Genomic DNA, 16,652 nt, shown 5'->3' with positions numbered 1-16,652 from the left:
AAAATACAACCAGGCAGGATGGTGATCATGTGGGCTCCTTCTGAAACAAGCATAGAAGTATGAAAATTTAACATCAACTTCTATCTCAATCTTTCTAACATTCCATTCTACAGTAATACTTTTTAAATAACTGTTTCACCTGAGCAGCTCTAATGGATTAATAGGATCTAGATGTACAATTTTGTTGAGGTGGGTTCTGGGGAACAATAGGAAAGAATGTCAAAATTTATAAACAAGCTAGCTCCACTAGAATCGATGGATTCCATTTTTCTAGTCACTCATCAGTGGCATGATATTCATGAAATTTTTTTTCCCCAAATGTCTACATCATAAAGATCTGAGACAAGTTGTGCCCACTGTGCTCTATCTGGTTTCTGACCCACAAAATTGTGAGTGAATAAACCTAAGCCAGCATGTTTTGAGAATAGTAGGTTATACAACAACATATAACTGCCATAGAAATCAGAACCTCCTACAAGGGTCCTGCAGTAACAGCCTAAAACACGTGGTGCTGGTTTATGACTGGGCAGCACATAGAAGACTGAAAGGCCCCTGGGGGCTGCTAGTGGAAACCAATAGGCAGCATGGTTATTGCCATAAGAATTAGAAGAAAGAGGACTAGGATTGAGGTCATGTACTGGAAGCACAATCAGTAAATCAGAATCAGCTCAAAGTGTCAGTAACTTTCTATTAGCTGTCTATAATAATACCTGAGTAAAATATAACAGGAGAGAAATGAGCTAGATTTCAAGCATTATCTGGAGGAAATGGAGAAGAACTAAAACTTGGTGTTTTAAAATAAAACTTTCTCATCCTCAATTGTGTCCAGCAAAAGACTCTAAAATTAAAATGGATTATGCATATATCAAATACAAAGCATTGCCAATAAAAATGCATCCTTGGGGTAAAGATTACATCAGTGTTACAGTTATAAATCTCTTGGTTGAAAGCTCAGAAAGTTTGAAAGCTTCTCCTAGCTGGGCAAAACAGCGTTTGAGAATCTCAAAGGTGTACTTTTTAGACACTGAAAATAGCACTTCTGATAGTCTTAAGAACATGTTCTCACAGCACCCTGACTCAGTGCCCAAAGTGGAAACAAGGGTAAGCATCAAGAGACTGTAGGTGAAGCTTTTCTCTAGTGGAGTGTATTGTAATTTAATACATATAAAAAAAATTTTTAATAAATTACATGAGTTTGGACTTTAAAAAACCCAAATAAACAGAAACAGTTCAAATTAAAAGAGTTTGTTAGCCTGCAACTTTTTTGAGATATAGTTGATTTGCAGTATTGTATTAGTTTGATAGTTATTCAACATTTTTATAGATTGTGCTCCCTTTAAATTTATTACAGAATAATGGCTACATTCTCTATGCTGTACAATAGATCATTGTTACTTATCTATTTTATACTTGTTTGTATCTCTCAATCCCACACCCCTATCCTGTCCCTCCCTCTTCCTCTCCCCACTGTTATCCTCTAGTTTGCTTTCTATATCTGCGAGTCTGCTTCTGTTTTGATATATACATTAGTTTTATATTTTAGATTCCACACATAAGTGATTACATACTGTACTTGTCTGACTTGTTTCACTAAGCATAATACTCTCTAGGTCCATCCATGTTGCAAATGGTGAAATGTTGTTCTTTTATATATTGAGTAATACTTCATTATATTTTTGCATCTTCTTTATCCACTTCATCTGTTGATGGACAGTTGGGTCAGTTCCATATCTTGGCTATTATATATAGTGCTGCTATGAACATTGATGTGCATGTAACTTTTGAATTATTGTTTTTATGTATTTCTTTATTTTTGGATATATACCAAGGAGTGCTAGATCATATAGCAGTTCTATTTTTAGCTTTTTGAGGAGCTTCTGTATTACTTTCCATAGAGGCTACACTGGTTTACATTCCAACTAACAGTGTAAGAGGGTTCCCTTTTCTCCACATCCTTGTCAACTTTTGTTATTTGTAGATTTTGATGATAGCCATTCTGACTTGTGTGAGGTGAGCTTGCATTGTGGGTTTTTTAAAATATAAATTTACATTGGAGTGCAGTTGATTTACAATGTTGTGTTAGTTTCAGGTGTACAGCAAAGTGATTCAGTTATACATATATCAATACATATATCCATTTTTTCACATTCTTTTCCCATATAGTTTATTATAGAATATATAATCGCATTATGGTTTTGATTTTCATTTCTCTAAGGATTAGTGATGTTGAGCATCTCTTCATGCACCTGATAGCCATCTGTATGTCTGTTTTGGAAAAATTTCTATTCAGGTCTTCTGCCCATTTTTCAATCAGATTGTTCTTTTGATATTGAGTTGTATGAGCTATTTTTGCATGCTGTGTATTAACCCTTTCTCATATTATTTGTAAATATTTCCTTCCATTCAGTAGGTTATCTTTTTGTTTCGTTGATGGTTTCCTTTACTACTGCACAAAACCTTTTAAGTTTAATTAAGTCTCATTTGTTTTTGATTTTATTTCTTTTGCATTAGGAGACAGATCCAAAAAATATTTCTGTGATTTATGTCAGAATGTTCTGCTTATGTTCTGTTCTTGGAGTTTTACAGTTTCAGGTCTTACATTTAGGACTCTAATCTATTTTGAATTTATTTTTGTATACGGTATGAGGAAATATTCTCATCTCATTCTTTTATATGCAGCTGCCCAATTTTCCCAGCATTGCTTATTGAAGAAACTGTCCTTTCTGCATTGTATGTTCTTGCCTCCTTTGTTGAAGATTAATTGACCATAGGTGTATGAGTAGCCTGCATCTTTGTATGGGGAGGAAACAAACTGAGAAAACAACTCAACTACTGACATTGGCCATTCTCTATGATGTGATGGGTAATTAATTCAATTTTTTTTTAAAGTAAGGTTATTCAAATTTTTATCTTATATTGTGTCAATTTTATTAAGTCCTCTTTTTCTCAATTTAATTTTTTTAATAGTTGTGAATTCATCACCATAAAGTCATTTCAAAATTAATTTTTATTAACTTTTTGCTATGTATAATCTTTAGTTACATGACCTTTTAAATTTCTAATATTAGACAACTTGTTTTTTCTTGTTATTGTTGTTCTTCATCAGTATTTCTAAAACTTACTTATTTTCAAAAACCTAAGCTTTGTGGGGAGGGAGGTGGGAGGGGAGTTCAGGATGGGGGACACATGTATACCCATGGGTGATTCATGTCAGTGTATGGCAAAAACCACTACAATATTATAAAGTAATTAGCCTCCAATTAAAATAAATTAATTAATTAAAAAAAAACAAGCTTTGATGTAGCAATTTCTCAAATGTCTGTATGTTTTATATTTTAATGAGTTTAATGTAGTGTCCATACACCTACCTTCATTTTAATTTGTTCTTATTTTCTAGCTAATTAAATTGAAAACAGGTAACTGATGCTAAATTACTTTTCAAATTCATACATATAAAAGTGTAATTGTCCAACTAAGTGCTGCTTTATGTATATTCTCAAAATTTTGGCATGCTGAATTTTTATTATCATTACCCAAAAAATATTCCAACTTCCCTTACTTATTTTTTATTGACTCTTTGGCTATTTAGAGATGTTTTATTTAAATTCCAAGTGTTTGGGGCTTTTAACAATTCTTATCATTCTTATTTCTAATTTAATATATTGCATCTAGAAAAAAGTACTATGTAATATTTCTATTTTTTGAGTTAATTTACACTGACTTTATGACTTGGCATTTGGTCTAGCTGGTGTTACTCATGTTCCCTTGAGAATGATATACATTAAATTTCCATTTCACTCATAGAGAAGTAGTTCTATGAGAATTGTCTATCTACCATAAACAGCTAGAACACAAGAAAAACTGTATGAAGCAATGGACTACAGGAGGTACAACACTGTGAGTCCTGAGAGAAGGGAAACAGGAGGTGAACCCTACACCTCACCAAGCCGCCAGCAGTTTGCAGGCTGTGGAACAGGGAGGGGACTCATGGTCAGTAGTCTCATTTAATTAAGGAGACAGACAAGAGTGTGAGGCAACTGAGGGGGCTAGAATTTGAAAGCCAGAATATTCCTAAGAGAAAATTCTAGAGATCAATTCAAGAGCCTTTTTGAGCCATTCCAATAGCAAGATCAGAGAAACTTTGTCATACATGAGGTATTGATTAGTATATTCATTTCCTTAGGCTGCTATAACATATACCACAAACTAGGTGGTTAGAACAACAGAAATTTACTGTCCCAGAGTTCTGGAGCATAGAATTAAAAAATCAAGGTGTCAGCAGGGCACAGTGCTCTCTGAAACCTCTAGAAGAGAATATTTACGTATCTCTTCTACCTTCTGGGATTTGATGAGAACCTTTGGCACTCCTGTCTTATGGATGAGTCACACCAGGGTCAGCCTGTGTTGTCACATGGCAGTCTTGCTGAGTTTTTCTTCTCCTCTTTTTATAAGTCACCAGACATAATGGATTAAGGGCTGACACCAGTATGACCTCATCTTAACTAACTATATATGCAGTAGCTCCATTTTCAAATGAAATCACATTCAGAGGTGTTGGGGATTAGGACCTCAGCATCTTCTTTTGGGGGGACACAATTCAATCCATAACAACTAGCTTTCTGAGAATCATCATTCCTTAGAAATGAGTCCAAGAATAAAGGATTATTTATGCCACCCACAGCAAAGTACAAACACAAATCTCAAATAATAAAGTGATTTACAAATTACTTAGTTGAGAGCCAAAAAAGTCCAATACTCTTAAAGAAACAGAATAAAATCAGTAGCCAAACACATGAAATTTACAATATCCAGCATCTAATCAAATCTTACATGCTGTGCAAACAGGCAGGAAGATACTACCCATATCTAGGAAAATAAAAGCAATCATTAGAAGCATATTGATATCATATAATTAGAAGACAGAGTTCTTAGAGAATTTATTATAAATATGTCCACAGATAAAGGCAAATGTGAGCATAATGAGGAAGAAAAAAACACACAAATTTAAATTTTAGAAGTGAAAAATAAGTATCTGTGATAAGAAATATACTAGATGAAATTAACAGTGTATTAGACTATATAGATGAAACATTCAATGCAGTTGTATATATCAGTATTAGCTATTCTGTAGATATATCAATATTAACTATCCAAACTGAGGTACAAAATGTTTTAAGAGTCGAAAAAAGAATAGCAGCAGTGCACTATGAGCTGTGGGCCACTATCACATGATCTATCATAAATTAAATTAGAGTTCTAAAAAGACAGTTTGAGGAGTAGAGGAAAAAATACTTTGAAAGAAATAACAGCTAACATTTTCACAAATTTGATGAAAACTGAATATTCACATGTTAAGGATGCACACTGAACCTCAAGTTGTAAACAAAGAAATATTAAAACATTCAAAATGCTGAAAACCAGTGATAAACAGAATAACGTAAGACGTCCAAGAAAAAGGACTCATTATGTATAGAAGAAGAAATATAAGACTAATTATGGATTTCTAATCTAAATCTGTGAAGCCAAGAGGAAATTAGAATGGCATTTTTTAAGTGTTGAATGAAAAAAAAAGTCATTTCAAAATCCTTTAACCCAAAATGAAGACTTTTTAAAACATGTAGATGCTGGATAAATTCATTGTCATAAGATTTGCAATATAAACAATACTAAAGAAAATTATTTAAGCAGCAGGAAAATAAGCAAGATGAAAATTTGGGCCCACACAAAGAAATGAAAAGTTTCCAAAATAAGAAATATGTGGGTAAATACAAAATACATTTGTTCTTACCTTTAACTTATTTAAATCATAATAACATTTTTAGAGAAATGTTCTTAAATAATTTATTATGGTGTTTATAACATTAAATTATATACATTAAAATAGATGACAGCAATAGCATAAGGATGGGAGGGAAGAAATGGAAGTATAAATACATTTCTTCTCATTTTTACCCTTTTAAATCTTAAAAACATATTGAGAAATGTTTTTAAATAATTTATTATGTTGTTTATAACATTAGATTATATAAATTAAAATACATAACAACAATAGCACAAAGTTGGGAGGGAAGAATGGAAGTATACTGTTGTAAGGTTTTAATAATAACTATGAAGATACATGATAATATTGCCTACAAAATGGCAGAGTAGAAGGACGTGTGCTCATCTTCTCCTGCAAGGAGTCCAAAATTACTACTTACTGCTGAACAACCAGCAACAGAAGAATGTTCAGTTCGGTTCATTTAAGTCTCTCAGTCATGTCCAACTCTATGTGACCCCATGGACTGCAGCATGCCAGGCTTCCCTGTCCATCACCAGCTCCCAGAGCCTACTCAAACTCATGTCCATAGAGTCATTGATGCCATCCAACCACCTCATCCTCTGTCGTCCCCTTCTCCTCCCACCTTCAATCTTTCCCAACATCAGGGTCTTTTCCAATGAGTTGGTTCTTTGCATCAGGTGGCCAAAGGATTGGAGTTTCAGCTTCAACATCAGTTCTTCTAATGAATATTCAGGACTGATTTCCTTTAGGATGGACTCATTGGATCTCCTTACAGTCCAAGGAGCTCTCAAGAGTCTTCTCCAACACTGCAGTTCAAAAGCATTAATTCTTCAGCACTCAGCTTTCTTTATAGTCCAACCCTCACATCCATACATGACTACTGGAAAAACCATAGCTTTGACTAGATGGACCTTTGTTGGTAAAGTAATGTTGGATCCCATCAAAAAAAGATACCTCACATCCAAGGGCAAAGGAGAAGCCCCAGAAAGATGGTAGGAGGGGCGAAATTGCATTTAGAATCAAATCCCATACCAGCCAGAGATGCTCAGAGGGCTCAAACAAAATCTTGTGCACACCAGGAGACCCCACAGAGACTGAGCCAGACCTGCCTTTGAGTATTTGAGTGTCTCTTGCGGAGGTACAGGTCAGCAGTGGCCTGCTGCAGGGGCAGGGGCTCTGGGTTCAGCAGAGCTGGATGTGGCATAAGCCCTCTTGGAGGAGGTCGCCAACACAGAGCCACCAGAACTCACACAGGACTGGGGAACCTCACCAGAACTCACACAGGACTCTTCGACAGCACAAACTAAACCTTGTGTGTACCAGGACCCAGGAGAAAGGAGCAATGAACTCACAAGAGACTGACCCAGACTTGCCTGTGAGTGTCCAAGAGTCTCCGGTGGAGACGTGGCTCAACGGTGGCCTGCTGCAGGGTTGGGGGCACTGAGCGTGGCAGTGCATGCATGGGACCTTTTAAAGGAGGTCGCCGTTATCTTCATTACTCCCCCATAGTTTGGTCTCAGGTCAAACAACAGGGAGTGAACACAGCCCCACCCAACAACAGAAAATTGGATTAAAGATTTACTGACCATGGCCCCACCCATCAGAACAAGACCCAGTTTCCCTCAGTCAGTCTCTCCCAGGAGGAACCTTCCATAAGCTTCTTATCCTTATCCCTCAGAGGGCAGACAGAATGAAAACCATAATCACAGAAAATAAATCAAACTGATCATATGGACCACAGCCTTGTCTAATCAATGAAACTATGAGCCATGCCATGGCCACCCAAGATGGACGGCTCATGATGGAGAATTCTGACACAACTTGATCCACTGGAGAAGGGAATGGCAAACCACTTCAGTATTCTTGCCTTGAGAACCCCATGAACAGTATGAAAAGGCAAAATGATAGGATACTGAAAGATGAACTCCCCAATATGCTACTAGAGAAGAGTGGAGAAATAACTTCAGAAAGAATGAAGAGACAGACCCAAAGCAAAAACAACACACAAAAGTGGATGTGATGGAAATAAAGTCCGATGTTGAAAGAACAATACTGCATAGGAATCTGGAATGTTAGGTCCATGAATCAAGGTAAATTGGAAATGGTCAAACAGGAGAGAGCAAGAGTGAGCATTGACATTTTAGGAATCAGTGAATGAAAATGGACTGGAATGAGTGAATTTAACTCAGATGATCATTATATCTACTACTATGGGCAAGAATCCCTTAGAAGAAATGAAATAGCCCTTAGAGTCAACAACAACAACAAAAATCTGAAATGCAGTTCTTGGGTGCAGTCTCAAAAAGGACAGAATGATCTCTGTTTATTTCCAAGGGAAACTATTCAGTGTCAAAGTAATCCAAGTCTGTGCCCCAAACAGTAATGCTGAAGAAGCCGAAGTTGAACAGTTCTATGAAGACCTACAAGACCTTTTAGAACTAACACTCAAAAAATATGTCCTTTTCATTATAGGAGACTGGAATGGAAAAGTAGGAAGTTGAGAGATACCTGAAGTAACAGGCAAATTTGGCCTTGGAGTACAGAATGAAACAGGGCAATGACTAACAGAGTTTGCCAAGAGAACGCATCGGTCATAACAAACACCCTCTTCCAACAACACAAGAGACGACTCTACACGTGGAAATCACCAGATGGTCAATACTGAAATCAGATTGATTATATTCTTTGTAGCCAAAGATGGAGAAGTTCCATACAGCCAGCAAAAACAAGACCAAGATCTGACTATGGCTCAGATCATTAACTCCTTATTGCACATTTCAAAGTTAAATTGAAGAAAGTAGGCAAAAGCACTAGACCATTCAGGTATGACCTAAATCAAATCCTTTACGATTATACAGTGGAAGTAACAAATAGATTCAAGGGATTAGATCTGATAGACAGAGCCCCTGAGAACTATGGACGGAGGTTCATGACATTGTAAAGGAGGCAGTGATCAGGACCATCCCCAAGATAAAGAAATACAAAAAGGCAAAATGGTTGTCTGAGGAGGCCTTACAAATAGCTATGAAAAGAAGAGAAGTGAAAGGCAAAGGAGAAAAGCAAAGATATACCCATTTGAATGCAAAGTTCCAAAGAATAGCAAGGAGAGAGAAGAAAGCTTTCCTCAGTGATCAATGCAAAGAAATAGAGGAAAACAATAGAATGGGAAAGATGAGAGCTATTTTCAAGAAAATTGGAGATACAAAGGGACCGTTTTATGCAAAGATGGGCACAATAAGGGACAGAAACGTTATGGGCCTAACAGAAATAGAAGGTATTAAGAAGAGGTGGCAAGAATACACAGAACTATACAAAAAAGATTTGCATGACCCAGATAACCACGATGATGTGATCACCCATCTAGAGTCAGACATCCTGGAATGTGAAGTCAAGTGTACCTTAGGAAGCATAACTATGAGCAAAGCTAGTTGAGGTGATAGAATTCCAGTTGAGCTATGTCAAATCCAAAGGAGATGCTATGATATGCCAGTGAAATGGAAAACTCAGCAGTGGCCACAGGACTGGAAAAGGTCAGTTTTCATTCCAATCCCAGAGAAAGGCAATGACAAAGAATGTTTAAACTACTGCACAGTTGCACTCATCTCACATGCTAGCAAAGTAATGCCCAAATTCTCCAAGCCAGGTTTCAACTGTACGTGAACTGTGAACTTCCAGATGTTCAAGCTGGATTTAGAAAGGGCACAGGAAAGAAAGAAAGAAAGTGAAGTTGCTCAGTCATGTCTGACTCTTTGCAACCCCATGGACTGTAGCCTCCGTCATGGGATTTTCCATGGCAAGAGTACTGGAGTGGGTTGCCATTTCCTTCTCCAGGGCATCTTTCCAACCCAGGGATGGAACCCGGGTCTCCAGCATTGTAGGCAGATGAACCAGTGATCAAATTGCCAACATCCATTGGATCATTGAAAAAGCATGAGAGTTCCAGAAAAACATTTACTTCTGCTTTATTGACTATCTCAAAGCTTTTGACTGTGTGGATCACAACAAACTGTGGAAAATTCTTCAAGAGATGGAAATAGCAGACCACCTGACCTGCTTCCTGAGAAATCTGTATGCAGGTCAAGAAACTGGACACGGAACAACAGACTGGTTCCAAATCAGGAAAGTACCAAATCAAGGCTGTGTATTGTGACAATATGTGACAATATGGTGACAATATTGTCACAATATATGGTGACAATATACAGAGTGACAAATGTACAGAGTACATTTCACATGATATACTCTGACAATATGCAGAGTACATCATGTGAAATGCCTGGCTGGATGAAGCACAAGCTGGAATCAAGATTGCTGGGAGAAATATCAATAACCTCAGATATGCAGATGACACCATCCTTATGGCAGAAAGCGAAGGAAAACTAAAAAGCCTCTTGATGAAAGTAAAAGAGGAGAGTGAAAAAGTTGGCTTAAAACTCAACACTCAGAAAACTAAGGTCATGTCGTCTAGTCCCATCACTTTATGGCAAATAGATGGAGAAAGAATGGAAACAGTGAGAGACTTTATTTTTTTGGACTCCTAAATCACTGCAGATGGTGACTGCAGCCATGAAATTAGAAGATGCTTTCTCCTTGGAAGAAAAGTTATGACCAACCCAGACAGCATATTAAAAAGCAGAGACATTACTTTGCCAATGAAGGTCTGTCTAGTCAAAGCTATAGTTTTTCCAGTAGTCATGTATGGATGTGAGAGTTGGACTATAAAGAAAGCTGAATGCCGAAAAATTGATGCTTTTTAACTATGGTATTGGAGAAGACTCTTGAGAGTTCTTTGGACTGCATGATCCAACGAGTCCATCCTAAAGGAAATCAGTCCTGAATATTCATTGTAATATTCAGGAATATTCCAGTGGACTGATGGAAGGACTGATGCTGAAGCCGAAACTCTAATACTTTGGCCACGTGATGAGAAAAACTGATTCACGGAAAAAACCCTGCTGCTGGGAAAGACTTAAGACAGGAGAAGGGGATGACAGAGGATTAGATGGTTGGATGGCATCACTGACCTGATGGACATGAGTTTGAGCAACTCTGGGAGCTGGTGATGGATATGAAAGCCTGGTGTGCTGCAGTCCATGGGGTCACAATGAGTCGGATACGACTAAGAGAGTGAACTGAACTGAACATGATAATAAATGAATATGGAGTTTGATAAATTTATGAGTACTGTAAACCCTAAAATATACAAAAGACATCCCAAATAAATATAATTATTAATCCAGCCATGGAGATAAAATGCAATCACAAACAGTGTAATTAAAAAGAAAACAGCAAAAAAATTGAAGAGTAAGGAAAAACAAGAAAAGAGCAGTGTGGTAGATTTCAATTCAACCACATCAACAATTAAGTATGGCCAGTCTGAATATTATAATTAAAAGGCAGAAATTGTGAGAGTGGATTAAAAATGATATCTATATTCTATAAAAAATGCTGATATATTAAAAGTAAAAAATATTGGGAATATGCAACAACTGAAGTGACTATATAGAAATCATACCACCAGACCTACTAGACTTTAAAAGTAGATATATTATCAGAAATAAATAAGAATAATGAAAAAGCATTGATTCTTAAAAAAGACATAACACACACAGAAGAGTGGAGCCTCTAAATACATGAAGAAAAACTAATAAGATGTAAGTATCTAATAAGTAGACATACATAATTATACCTAGAGATAAGACTGTTCTTTCAGAAATTGATAGTATATGTCAACAAAAACTTAGCTAGATTATTGAACACTTGGAACAGAACTATTAACTGTGCCCAATTAACATTTGCAGGGTACTCTAATCTATGATAAGAAAATACACAATTTTTCTTTCAAAATCAGCTTTGCTGAAATCTATTTCATTTGAAATTAATAGAACCACCCCAGCTTTCTTACTTAACTGTTGAAATGGTTTAGTTTTTTCTATCCTTTGACTTTCAGCACTCTAGTTCTTTACATTTAAATTGCAAACTATTTTATGATTAAGTAATAATTCCATTGTATGCATATGCCATATCTTTATCCATTCTCCTGTTGATGTTTAGGTTGCTTCCATGTCCTGATTATTGTAAATAGTGCAGCAGTGAACATTGGAGTACATGTATCTTTTGGAATGATGGTCTTCTTCAGGTGTATGCCCAGGAGTAGGATTGCTCAGTCCTATCATAGTTCTATTTTTAGGTTTTTAAGGAACCTCCATACTCTTCTCCATAGTGGTTGTATCAATTTACATTGCCACCAAGAGTTTTAGAGGGTTCCCTTTTATCCACACCCTCTCCAGCATTTATTATTTGTAGATTTTTGGTGATGACCATTCTGACAGGTGTGAGATGGTACCTCATTGTAGTTTTGATTTGTATTTCTCTAATAATGAGTGAGGTTGAGCATCTTTTCATGTGCCTTTTGGCTATTCGCATGTCTTCTTTGGAGAAATGTCTGTGAGTTAGTATTTAATGTGGACAGAGTTTCAGTTTAGGAAGGTGGAGATGGATGATGGGTGATGGTGAAAGTTGCACAATAGTGTGAATGTACCCAGTGCCACTGAACTGAACAGTTAAATATGCTTAAAATAGTATGTTTTATATTATGTAACTCTTACTACAACAAAAAAAATGAAAAAGCAAAGTAGAAAAGTAAAATGTAACTATTTTAGTCAAGTACATAGATGGGTGTTAACTTTTTATCCAGTCTTCATCTCTTTTGAATATGTGTATATTTCATTTATATTTAATGTAATAATTCTTTTTTACTTTAAAACATTTTTATTATAAAAGTAATACAAATAAAGAAAAACTAAAATCTTAAAGAAAGACAAAGTCATCCATTTACTGTCCTGCCCTCCTATTATAACCACAGTTAGGAATTTATTTTTGTCCTCTTTTGGTATGTTATTTACAGCCATAATCATACACATTCATACACTTTTGTATCTTGCTTGTTTCCTTTTACTAAGTATTTTCTCATGTTTTATAGTGCTTTCATTACTAATTTTTAATGCTAACATAACACACCATTCATTAGCTATATATGTTTATTGACTATTTCCCCAGAGCAGGAGTTGGCAAACTATGGCCCTGCATTTGTAAATAAGGTTTTATTGGAATACAGCCATATCCATTCATTTGCATACTGTCCACAGTTATTTTTGTCCCACAAACAGCATAGTTGAGAAGTTGTGAGAAAATCTATATGGCCTGAAAAACCTAAAGTAGTTCCTTTTTGGCACTTTCCAGAAAATTTTGCTGACTCTTGCCTTCAACTTTTAAAACACCTTTCTAGACAACAAGTAATTAAGAGGTATTAACAAAAGTAGAAAAACTGGGTCTACTTAAGAAATGTTTTTAAGGTTCACGGTGTCCCCTACTATTAATACGTCTCCTGTAATATTCTAGCTATGATACAGTAGGGTGGTAGTAGTAAGAATGGGGAAAAAAAGGCCCAGTACTCTGGTAGGTAGCACTTCTTTGGTCCCTATTAATCTACATATGCAGTTTTATACTCTGGATGAGCGTGTTTTTAATTCTGATTTAAAGTTAACCAAAGAAGGAAGTAAAATTAATTGCACTGTGAAAACCAGTCAAAAGAACACTTTCTATTGAGGATGAAAAAGCAGACTCCAGTAAATTTTCCATTTCTTCAGACTAGCTGTCCTGACCAAGAGGCACTGAGAAAGTTGAGTAAGGAAAAGGGATGGTGATCTCAAGAATGCTCTATCCTTCTGAATACAGCATAGGCAAAAACTTGCATATAACTGTAATTAAACTGTCTCCAGATAAGAAATTTCTAGAGCTACTATCTTACTATTTTTTTTGTAACAAAATACATTCTTCTATATGGGAAAGTTTTATTCTTCAAAACAGAAAACTTCTGGAATTGGACCAGCTAAGTCATCTCTTACTATCTCAAATCAAAGATGAACCAAGCTGATGGTTCACAATCCAGTTCTGTGTGAATAAAATAAGCATCAAGAAGTATAGGTGTCATCTTCTAAGGGAAATATTCTTAGGATCTGGCAGCATAAATCCATCAGTGAGTTTGTAGTAGACTGTTGTGGAGTCAGACTCCACTATGGCCAAAGTAAAAGACATAGGCAATCGGGATCACCTTGCTATTTTCAGGATGCCTTCAAGATCCCCCTTATCCTGTTATGGCTGAGGGAAGCACTGATGGGCGTAGGTACCACAGACTGTAAACCCTTCTGCTTCTGTCTCAGTGCTGAGAAGGTGGATGAGCTGGAGATCTAGTAATCCCACACAGTTTACTTCATGCCAGCTTTTACTCACTATGAGGTCCAGGCAAGCCAAGAACGCTGTATAAGCTTGGGTGGCATCTCTTATAATTAACTCCATCATTTCTAAATACTTAGGGTGCGTGCCCATCCAGGTGTCCTCGGGGGGCCCGTGGGTGGGCGCTGCCGCCACCGCAATCGCCGCCCCGTCGCGCCTGCGGTCGGCTGGGACTCTCTGCGTTCCTCCATGCCCAGCCACGTGGCACGCCCGTGGTGCACCGCGCTGCTCTCTCCACGCCCCTATATTTAATATAATTATTGATAAGACTGACGTTTGTCTAACCTTTAAACATTTTTCTTTTTGTTCCACCTGGTCTTAGTTTATCTGTTTCTCTTTCTTTCCTTTTAAACTGGTTAATTCCTATATTAGCTTTTTACCTCTATTTGTATATTTTTAGTGGTTTTTCTTGTGATTCCAGTATGGATCTGTAACATATCACAGTCCATTTAGATTTAACAACATACTGGGTATTATAAAACAATAGTGAAGTGAGTGAAGTCACTCAGTCGTGTCTGACTCTTTGCGACCCCGTGGACTGTAGCCCACCAGGCTCCTCCGTCCATGGGATTCTCCAGGCAAGAGTACTGGAGTGGGTTGCCATTTCCTTCTCCAACAATAGAACCTTATAATAGTTAATTCCTTATTTCCACTATCTTGTGCACTATCGTGTCATATAAATATTTATATTTATGCACATTACTGACCTCATAATATAATGGTATAATTTTTAAAATTTCAACAGTCATTTGGTCTCTAAAGAAACTGAGATGAAAAAGTATTGTGTTATTATGTAAAAAGTATTTATTAGTGCCTATTTATCATTTCTGATTCTTTTCTTTTTTTCTTTTTGTCTGTATATATGTTTCATTTTGAGTCTTTTTCCTTCATCAGAAAGAATTTTCTTTAGGGTTTCTTACACTGCAGGTCTGCTGGTGATAGAGTCTGTCAAGTTTATTTTATCTAAAAATTGTTATTTTACTCTCATTTTTGACTTATTTTTCTTCTGCACATAAACTGTTGAGTTTATTTTAGATTTAAAATATCATTTCTTTGTTTTCTAATTTCACTCTTTCTAATGAGAAGTCAACTTACATTCAAATTTTTTTTCTGTGTATAATGAATCTTCTTTCTCTGGAAACTTTCAAGAATTCTTTGTATTTGGTTTTCAGCAGTTCGATTGTGATAGTCTAAGATCATGTTGTTATACCTTTCTTTGTATTAATTCTGCTTGAAGTTTGCTGAGCTTCTTGAATTTTGAAGTCAATGATTTTCATTGAAATTGTAATTTTTTGCCATTATTTCTTCAGTACTTTTTCTCTACCATTTTTATTTGTCTCTTGATGAATCCAACACACATATATTAGACGATTTAATATTTTCTTTAAGGTCACTGATTCATTGTTCATTTAAAAAATTATCTTTGTTACTCATTACTTAATCTTCATTTATCTTGACATTCACTGTTCTGTCCTCTTAATATCCAAGATGCTAATAAATTTATCTTTTTAAGCATTTTAAATAGTATTCTTTTCTATTGTAGGTTTTCTATTTCATTCTTTTTATAATTTTCATTTCTTTGCTGAAATTGGTTCCCTGTCTATGATCCTTTTAAAACCCTAAGCATAATTCTAATAGTTATTTTGAAAATCTTTTCTACTAAGTGTAAAACTTGGATCATGTTGGGGTCCATTTTTATTGACATTTTTGCCTCAGTGAGTCACATTTTCTGCTTCTTTATATGTGTGGTAATTTCTTTATTATTTTATAAATGTTCATAACATTGAGAAGACTCTAGATCATATCATCTTTTTATGAAAGGTAGTGTTCTTTTTTTATTTCAAGTGTTTAATTTACTTGATAATCACCTTGAATTAAGTTTAGTTTTATTATTTGCCAGGAAGAAAATTCAAGAAGTGTTTACCAAAATGATATGATTTGACAAGGTTCAAATACTTTCTTTCCACAGTGATTGGTAGCAGCTAACATCTCTGTTTTGGACATTCAACTATTAATAGTTATTTCCCACTGGAACATTTAGAATATCTCCCATAGGTGAACAGTTCACGTGTCAGTCAAGAATTTAGGGAAGATTAAAGTTGGATATGGGGCTCCCATCAACTGCATGTCCTTTCTTTCCAGCTTTTTTCTTATCAATGTTCAGCCACTTTGGCAGCACAAAGTTCATTCTCTGAAATCCAAAACAAATTGAGACCATATTTTTGCTTATAATAAAGCTGTTCTTCATCTATTAGTGTCCTCTTTGATTTCTTTCACCAGTGTTTTATAGTTTTCTATATATAAGTCTTTAGTTTCTTTAGGTAGATATATTCCCCAGGACATGGAAGCAACCTAGATGCCCATCAGCAGATGAATGGATAAGAAAGCTGTGGTACATATACACAATGGAGTATTACTCAGCCATTAAAAAGAATACATTTGAATCAGTTCTTATGAGATGGATGAAACTGGAACCTATTATACAGAGTGAAGTAAGCCAGAAAGAAAAACACCAATACAGTATACCAATGCATATATATGGAATTTAGAAAGATGGTAACAATAACCCTGTGTA

The 16,652-nt window shown here is 35.8% G+C and overlaps 1 pseudogene; it reads right to left on the bottom strand.

Annotated features, from left to right (window-relative positions):
• Nucleotides 1-13,771: 13,771 nt before the first annotated feature.
• Nucleotides 13,772-14,268, bottom strand: LOC109576032 (tRNA-splicing endonuclease subunit Sen15 pseudogene; annotated as a pseudogene).
• Nucleotides 14,269-16,652: the final 2,384 nt, after the last annotated feature.

This window comes from Bos indicus, chromosome 22, assembly GCF_029378745.1.
Source record: "Bos indicus isolate NIAB-ARS_2022 breed Sahiwal x Tharparkar chromosome 22, NIAB-ARS_B.indTharparkar_mat_pri_1.0, whole genome shotgun sequence".
Classification (NCBI taxonomy): Eukaryota; Metazoa; Chordata; class Mammalia; order Artiodactyla; family Bovidae; genus Bos; species Bos indicus.
The sequence above is the reverse complement of the archived record's forward strand: the minus strand, read 5'-3'. Positions and strand labels throughout refer to the sequence as shown.